We start from the raw sequence: 8,455 nt of genomic DNA, 5'->3' as shown, positions 1-8,455 counted from the left end.
AAGAGTTGAGCTGTCAGAATCCAGACTTACAGGTCCCTCGGCTGTTCCCTTATATCACCTACCCAGCTCTTCGCAGGACTCGCTCTGTGGGCTCAGGCGCGATTTTCCAGACTGCTTAGGACCCCAGGACTTAGACGCGGAGATGCGTGCGCTATGCGCCACAGTCGATCTGAACCAGCGTGCTGGGTCCTTCAGCCAAGCTGGCACGTTTGTTCAGAAAAGTTGGTGGGTTTTAGTCTATAAGAAAGTCTTCAAGCCGGGAGCGATGGCGCACGCCTGTAATCCCAGCGGCTCGCGGCGTGGGGGCGGGGGGCGGTGCCGAAGGAGGAGGATCGAGAGTTCAAAGCCAGCCTCAGCAAAAGTGAGGGGCTAAACAACTCATCGAGACCCTGTCTCTAAATAAAATACAAAATAGTGACTCAGTGGTGGAGTGCCTCTGAGTTCATCCCCCGTCCCAAAAAAGAAAAAAGAAAGTCTTCAAATGTCCGCATGAATTTTGACTTGTAGGTCCCTTGCCTGCCGTTTATGGCAATTGAACCAACTCTTATTTTGGATTCCCTCCTCCAACTACCCCATACAGGTTCCAGACCTGATTATCTAGAGTTTAGGATTCAGACTGTTCACTTTTTTGTTACTCAAGAAAAATAAGTGCCTTCCTTTTCTGTGCTTCTTGCTTCTTTTCCCTAAGGAATAGAAGAGAAAATAGCTTCGCAGAAATACTGTAAATCAGTTAAGAAAGAGGCAGTTAAGTATATGACGGGAGGGTAGGGAGATGTTCGTCAAAGGGTACAAAGTTTCAGACGAGACCAATACGTTCTGGAGATGTATTGCACAGCAGGGTGACTAGAGTTAATAATGAATTCAATAAGGAATACTTGAACATTGCTAAGAGGGTAGATCTTAAATGTTCTCAATACCAAAACTGTGATATGAATGTTAATTAGCTTGATTTAATCAAATATATACATGTATCAAAACATGTTCTGTACAAGAAATATGTACAACTTCTATTTGTTATACCTTAAAAAAATGGAAGTGGTGTAAGAGGAAGCAATAAATTATTTAATGGGAAGTATATGCCTGGAAGAGAAATATCAGGGTTCCATTTCCAGCTTTTAATTCTAGTCAAGTCTTTAAACTCTTCAGGCCATACTTGGCCCCACATTAGGTTTGTAAGTCACAAAGGCATTTCAGTGGTGGGGGCAATGTAGAAATATGCCTTTGGGTATTAATATCTTTTCCCCACCATTTATTTTCTGACTTCCTTCTTGAATTCAATAGAAATTTAGTTTTGTAGTCCTCTAGCAAATCAGATGTTTGGCACTAATAAAACTGAGGAGATGGGGCTGGGGAGATAGCTCAGTGGTAAAGCACTTGCCCAGCATGCATGAGGCCCTGGGTTCAATCCCCATCACCACATTAAAAATAAACAACAATAAGATGATTAAAAAAAAAAACTGAGGAGATATTCCAGGTAGCAATCCTTAGGGATCTGTTAGATTTCTGAGAAAAGAGTTTCACCTTTTAGCTTACTTGTCAGGTTTCTGACAGGCTCTCTTGTCAGCTTGCCAATAGCTTTATTGAAAAATGCTCTTTATAAATTCACTACACCTGTTCTTTAGAAATTCTTTTACTATTATGGGTACTTAAGTGTATTTCCTGAACACTTAGGCATGCAAGGTACTCTGCAGCCTCTACAATATCAGACACAATGGTAATGTCTCACAAAATGTATTCAGTTTCTCTGGGTAAATATGTACAACATATAACATAAATGAAGGGGAGTCACAGGTAACTGATTATAGGTAACATTTATGCAATCTAGGTGCATAAAAATCCAGCACCTAGTATAATGTCTTGCCCATAAATGTTCAATAATAACTTTCATTGAAAGTTGAACCATATGTCCCTCTGTTAGTGCTGGGCTTGGTAGCATAGTTCTATAATTCCAACTACTTAGAAGACTGAGGCAGGAGAATCCCAAGTTTGAGGTCAGCCTGGGAAACTTAGTGAGACCCAGTCTCAAAAATAAACAAAGAGACAAATAAATAAATAAACAAAAAGAGCTGGGCATGTAGCTCAGTGGTAGAGCACCCCTGAGTTCAACCCCGGTACTACAAAGTAAATAAATGCATAAGACTTTTAAAGAAATTATTAGCTATTCAAAGGTAAAGTAATTGAAGATAAAATGCATATATGTATGTAGAATATTATTTAGCTTTTAAAAGGAATGAAATTCTACTGGGCATGGTGGCACATGCCTGTAATCCCAGTGAAGGTAGGCTGAGAGAGAAGGATCACAAGTTTGAGGCCAGCCTCAGCAATTTAGCAAGACCCTTAGCAACCTAGTGAGACTCTGCCTCAAAACAAAAATTTAAAAAAGGTTTGGAGATGTAGGTCAGTAGTAAAGTGGCCCTGGATTCAATCTCTGGTACCAAAAAATTAAAATAAAAGGAATGAAATTCTGATACATGCCACAACTTGGATTAAGCTTGAAGACATTATGCTAAGTAAAATAAGACACAAAAAGACAAATATTACATAATTCTACTTTATGAGAATCATATAGTCAAATTCATAGACACAGTGGTTACCTACAACTAGAGGTGGGGAATGAGGAGTTATTTTTTAAGTGAGTACAGAGTTTCACTTTGGAATGAAGAAAAGATTCTGGAGAAGGATTGTGGGGGGAATTTTCCAATAACATGAATGTACTTAATGCCACTGAATTGTATGCTTTAAAATGGTTGAATAGGTAAAATTTATATTATGTGCATTTCAAAGTTAAGGGGAGAAAAAAGAAAAGTCATTGAAATGTGAGTGCTTTGAGGCCCAGCACTGTGTCTTTCTCAGCCTATCACCTGGAATATAGTAAATGCTCTACTTACATTTTTTTTCCTACTTACATTTGTGGAGTAAATAAACAAATACTTATTGGTCGAAATATTCTAGATGCATAGAGATTAATGTGTGTCTCAAAGAAGTAGAAAGGTTTTTGTTGTTGTCGTTGTTTGTTTGTTTTTGATAATGCTGGTGATCAAACCCAGGGCCTCACACATGCTAGGCAAGTGCTGTACCACTAAACTATACCTCCAACCCTGACTTAGAGAAGTAGAGTAAGAAAATTCAGTATTTCCAATCCCCACTCTTAAAATTTTTAAAGTATTTTAAAAAATAAACAGGCAAATTTGTTAGTCACAACTTTTCTAAGCGATATATTGCAAGATGAGAAGGGCTACTCCTTTTGGGAGAAATATGTCATTTGAACATTAATGCAAGTCCTATTTCACCCACAGGATGAGAGCTCTCAAATATTTTGGTACTTTTTTGGACAATTTTGCAAAGAAAAGGAAATGATCCCCTAATTGAAAGCTGCTATAGTTATTAGATCTAAGCTACATTACAATAAACCATGATACTTTTCAAACTATAAATTAGAAACTTTATTCCAAAGTGAATAGCCCAATAAATATTGAAAATAGATTTGTTAACAAACACTACATATTGTCACTTTATGTCAGACATTCCTGAGTCAATGGCAGAAAATATGAGAATTTTTGAAATGATTTCAAATCAGTCAAGATCTCTTTGATCTTCCTAAATATTATATTCCACAAATCCATCTGTCCACATTTGTACAAAGTGTTGTTGACATAAAAATATATTTTAGATTTGGCCACTTCCCTATGTAAGAGTTTTTGCCTCCATCATTTTGTAGGGATATTTTTAAATAGCAAAAGTTTTCAACTCAAAATATTGGAGTTTGAACTAGCTTGACTCTTGCATTCTGCTCCAAAATAGTAATTGACCAGTCCTGGCCAATGACTGAGCATGGCAGGAGTACTAATGCAGGCTCAGGAATGCATGATTTGGGACTTCTCTAATGAGCACTCTACACTTGAGGACAACCCATCAGCCTAGCTGAAACTTTCTTAGAACAGCAGTCTAAGACTTCCTACCCAATGCTTTCCTTTCCCTCTTCTTCATAGGTGTCAAATTTGTATCATAGTCTGCAGGCTCTTCCACCTTCTCCTACTCCCTTCCCATTTATCTTTCATAGATATTTTCCCCAATAAATGTTTTACCTGTTATGAACTGAATTGTGTCCTTCCTGAAGTTCAGATGTTGAAGCCGAACCCTAGTTCCTCAGAATGTGTATTTGGAGATACAGTCTTTAAAGAGGTTCTTAAGTTCAAGTGAGGCTATTAGGGTAGACCCTTATGCAATCTGACATCCTTATAAAATTTTTTTTGAATACACAAAAACACCAGAGGCAGATGTATATAGGAAAGGCCATTTGAGGACACAGTGAGAAGATGGCTGTCTACAAACAAAGGAGAGAAGCCTCAGAAGAAACCAAACCTGTTAACACCTTGATCTTCAACTTTTGTTCTCTAGAACTGTGAGAAATAAATGTCTATTGTTCAAGCCACCCAGCCTGTGGTATTTTGTTACAGCAACCCTAAGGAACCAATACACCTGTCAAATTTTACCTTGGCATTTGCTTCTCAGAGAACCCAAACTAACACAAGTGGTGCTAAGAGAGCCAAGAAAACAGATAGGGTTTCAGGACCAACTCTACCTGGTGGGCAAAGAGTATACCATCCTGAGGAACATAGGAGCATGGGAAGTTCCTAACAGAAGGTAATGTCCCTCTGCTAAAGATTTCATCATTGGTGACCTTAGACGATATCCCAGTGTGGGGAAATCCCTGTGGATGTAGTTTCAGGGATTTAAAATACTGGGGGCGGGGGTGGGCAGGAAATGCCTATGAGGGCAGTGGAGTTGTCTGGTTGCTGCTAAGTTGTATTGATACTTTGAAGAGGGGTAATGAGAAAGCCAGGGTCCCTTTGGTCAATAGCCAAGTGTGAAGGACAGAGGGTCTCTTTAGTAACTTACAAAGAAGCTTTTATCTCCTGCAGTGGAAGAGCTGACACAGTTGAGCCACAGACTCAGGACATGATAGAGTCACAGAACTCCAGAGACATTTAAATGTGTAGTCAAAGCAGGTCAGGGCTCTGAAAAAGCCGGAAACCCTGAAACAAGGGATGGGACATCTGGATGGAGATCCTACAGGATATTTGCTCTGTAGATATTTGTACTTGCAGAAGTGGCCTGATCTCTGTAGTTCCCACATAGAAAGATAGTGCAGTCACTCTCCTGCAAGGAAACAAAGGAGTTGCTCCTGCCTCCTCTCCTTGCTGACAGGCCAATAGCTAGAGTTAAATACTAGCACAACCTAGTTGGGAGCATGCTGGACCTGATAAAGGGAAGAGATGTATACAAAGGAGCTATAAGAATTAGTTAACACTGGGTACAGTGGTACACGCCTATAATCCCAGTGACTCAGAAGGCTGAGGTTAAAGAATTCCAAGTTTGAGGCCATTCTCAGCAACTTAATGGGACCCTATCTCAAAATGAAAAAGGACTGGGGATGTGGGTCAGTGGTTAAGTATCCCTGGTTTCAATCCTCAGTACCCAAACAAATAAAAAAAAAAAAAAATAGGAAGGTCTGGGGATGTAGCACAGTGGTAAAGTGCTGCTGGGCTCGATCTCCAGTACCAAAAAAAGGAAAGAATTAGCTGATATGTGCAGACAGAAGCCAAGGAAATACTTCAGAATTGAATTTTGAGGTTGCTTGATCGAAAGGGCTAGAATATAAAACTAGATAATTAAGATTCATTGAATTGGGGGCATTTCTTGAGACAGTATTTAACACCCTGGCAAGGACTTGGAAATAAATTCACTGCTGAGGGAGTTGTAGAAATGTAGAGAAAGTGATAGCCAATGTTGAACAAAGCAGAGACATCTGAGTTGCCCCGATATATGGTAGAAGAATGAATAGAAAGGGAGAGTGGGGGTACTGGAATGAGTATATTATGTGAGGCCAGATCATTATGTTTCATTGAAGAGCCCAGAAGACACACCATTCACCAAAGCCATTAAAAATGCTCCAGTGAGAGAGGGAACAGCATCACTAAGAAGTTCTCTGAAGTCTTAGAATGAATATTGATGAAGCAGTCACAGAGCTGGGGCTCTGGAATGATATAACCACCACCCCGCGGCACCCTACCCCACCCTCAAGTAATAAGATTGGATGGTGGTACTTAGTCACAAGAATTCAGTAGACCAAATCACCAGAAAGACTAAGATCTAGAAAGAACAGCACAAGTAGAAATGTCTAATAGAGATAATCCCCGCCCCCTACTTTGACCATATATTCTAGTAGACTCTTGTACTGGAGGTGTCAGAGGTGTGAAAAAATGCAGTTTAGAGCTTGTGATGGAAAATTTTGTGTCAGTTTGTGCCATAGAATGCCCAGATAGTTGATCAAATGTTATTCTAGTTATGTCTGTGAGCATGTTTCTGAATGAGAATAACATTTGAATCGGTAGACCCAGTGAAGCAGGTTGCCTTTCCTTTGGGCCTTTCCTTTCAGGCCAATAATTGAAGGCCTGAGTAAGAAGAACCAAAAGACTGAGTAAGAAGGAGTTCCTGCTTAACTACATGAACTGGGACATTGCTGTTTTCTGACCTTTAAACTTAGACTGAAGCATCAACTCTTCTTGGGTCTCAAGCCTTCCAGGTGTCAAACTTACAACCATTGGCTTTCCTGGGTCTCCAATTTGTTGACTGCAGATCTTAGGATTTGTCAGCCTCCATAGTCATGTGAGGCAATTCTTTATACCTACTCAATTTATTTTCCCCCTTCCTTTCCAGCACATATATATCCAATGGGTTTTGTTTCTATGGAGAACCCTAACTAATACAGATATTAATACCAGAAATTGGGTGCTACTATAACAAATACCTAAAAATGTGGAAGTAGCTTTGGTACTTGAACTTGGTGGTGGTAGAAGCTGGAAAAGTTTTGAGATGCATGCTAAAATAGGACATTAAGGGACATTTTTATGAGGTATCAGATGGAAATGAGGAGATTATTATTGAAAAATGGAGAAAAGACAATCCTTATAAAGTTATTATGTTTCATAGAACTTGGTTGAACTGTGTTATAGTGTTTTGTGGAAAGTAGATGAATTGAAGAAGGAATTGTTAAGTAAAAATGAACCCAAACTTGATTTGGAAAATTTTCAATGTGTAATTCAGCTTTACATTACTATATCAAATAATGAAGATAAAGTAAATCATAAAACGAAAAGGGTGGTTTTTTTTTTTTTTTTTTTTGGCTCACAGTGTTAAAGGTTTCAGTCCATGACCTGGGCTGTTGCTTTTGGTCTTGTGCTGAGGTAGTACATTATGGTGGGGAGTACATGTTACAATAAAACCATTCATCTCATGACCAAAAATGAAAGAGAGTAGAAGGGGCAAGAGTTTTATTATTCCCTTCAAAAGTATGCCCCAACTGACCTAAGATTTCCCATGAGGCCCTACCTACCTCCCAATATGACTGGGGAAAAAACCTTTAAAACATGGGCCTTTGGGGATACAAACTATAGCATTCAAACCATTCATATGTCAAACAGTGAGAAAGTGGAGTTTTTTGCTTTTTTTTTTTTTTTTTTTTTTGGGGTGGTGGTGGGGTTCGAACCCAGGGCCTTGTGCTTACAAGGCAAGCATTCTACCGACTGAGCTATCTCCCCAGCCCCTTTTTTGCTTATTTTTTTCATTTTTTTTTGCATTACTGGGGTGCTCAGGGGTGCTCTACCATTGCACTACATCCCCAGCCTTATTAATTTTGTTACTTTGAGACTGGGTCTTGCTAAATTGCTGAGTCTGGCCTCAAACTTGCATTCCTTCTGCCTTAGCATCCTGAGTCCTGGGATTATAGTTATGCACCACTAGGCCTGTCGAGAAAATGTGTTTTAAGGAGAATACTAAGGGTATGCTCAGATAATCACTCAATAAAGAATTTATTGGATTATGTGACTAGAAAGGAGGAGGAATAAAGTCTGAACTTTATTCATGAGTGGGTCAATTTAGTGTGTGAATGAAGCCAAAATTAGATGATGTCTACATTATAATCATATTCTTTTTAAATATTTGTCTACTTTCTATTTATTTTAATTATTTTTTGAGCAGGGGTCTGGCCATGTTGCTCAGGTTGGCATTAAACTCCTGGGCTCAAGGAATCCTCCTGCCTCCTGAGTAACTGGTACTAATATATCTGTCTACAATCATACTATTTCTTTTACTGGGAATTGAACCAGTAATTTTTTTTACTGGGAATCAAACCCAGGGCCTCTTGCATCCTTAACAAGTGCTCTACCATTGAGCTATATCCCCAGTCTATAATCATATCCTTGAGTTACTTTGAAAAACAACAGAGAAAAAAATCTTCTCTGGGTGGAGCTACAAGCATTATCTCAGATCATCTACTTTGTGTATAAGAAAAAGGAGACAAATGTACAAATCTATAAAAATTCTTGGGCAGGAGTCAATGGTCTGGCCCTCTGGTAGGGGTCTGGAAGAAAAAGGACTAAAAGATCAAAGACAA

This window comes from Sciurus carolinensis, chromosome 1 (genome assembly GCF_902686445.1).
Source record: "Sciurus carolinensis chromosome 1, mSciCar1.2, whole genome shotgun sequence".
Classification (NCBI taxonomy): domain Eukaryota; kingdom Metazoa; phylum Chordata; class Mammalia; order Rodentia; family Sciuridae; genus Sciurus; species Sciurus carolinensis.
The sequence above is the reverse complement of the archived record's forward strand: the minus strand, read 5'-3'. Positions refer to the sequence as shown.